This window comes from Penaeus monodon, chromosome 34, assembly GCF_015228065.2.
Source record: "Penaeus monodon isolate SGIC_2016 chromosome 34, NSTDA_Pmon_1, whole genome shotgun sequence".
NCBI classification, from domain to species: domain Eukaryota; kingdom Metazoa; phylum Arthropoda; class Malacostraca; order Decapoda; family Penaeidae; genus Penaeus; species Penaeus monodon.
In genome coordinates this window covers 30,840,603-30,841,047 of record NC_051419.1, presented here as the reverse complement: position 1 = coordinate 30,841,047, position 445 = coordinate 30,840,603, and positions in this window count along the sequence as shown.

Here is a 445-nt window from a genome sequence, read left to right as displayed (position 1 = left end):
GGAAATGGGCAAATAATGGTTATTCATAGAAGATGGGTAAAAAATGATTATTCATAGAAAATGGAAAAATAATGGTTATTCATAGAAAATGGGTAAAGAATGTTTATTCATAGAAAATGGGTAAAGAATGTTTATTCATAGAAAATGGGTAAAGAATGTTATTCATAGAAAATGGGTAAAGAATGTTTATTCATAGAAAATGGGTAAAGAATGGTTATTCATAGAAAATGGGAAACTAATGGAAACTTTTATGGCAGAACGATTATAGGGAAATTTTTATTCACAAAAAGAGAGAGCGAGAGTAAAGAGACGTACACTTAGAGGAAAAAAAACGTTAAAAAAGTGAAGTTCACATACGTATTTTTACGAAACAATGGAAAATTATGATTGAGAAAACTAATACTTGCAAAACAAACAAACAAAAAGAGGCCAAACATACCAAAGA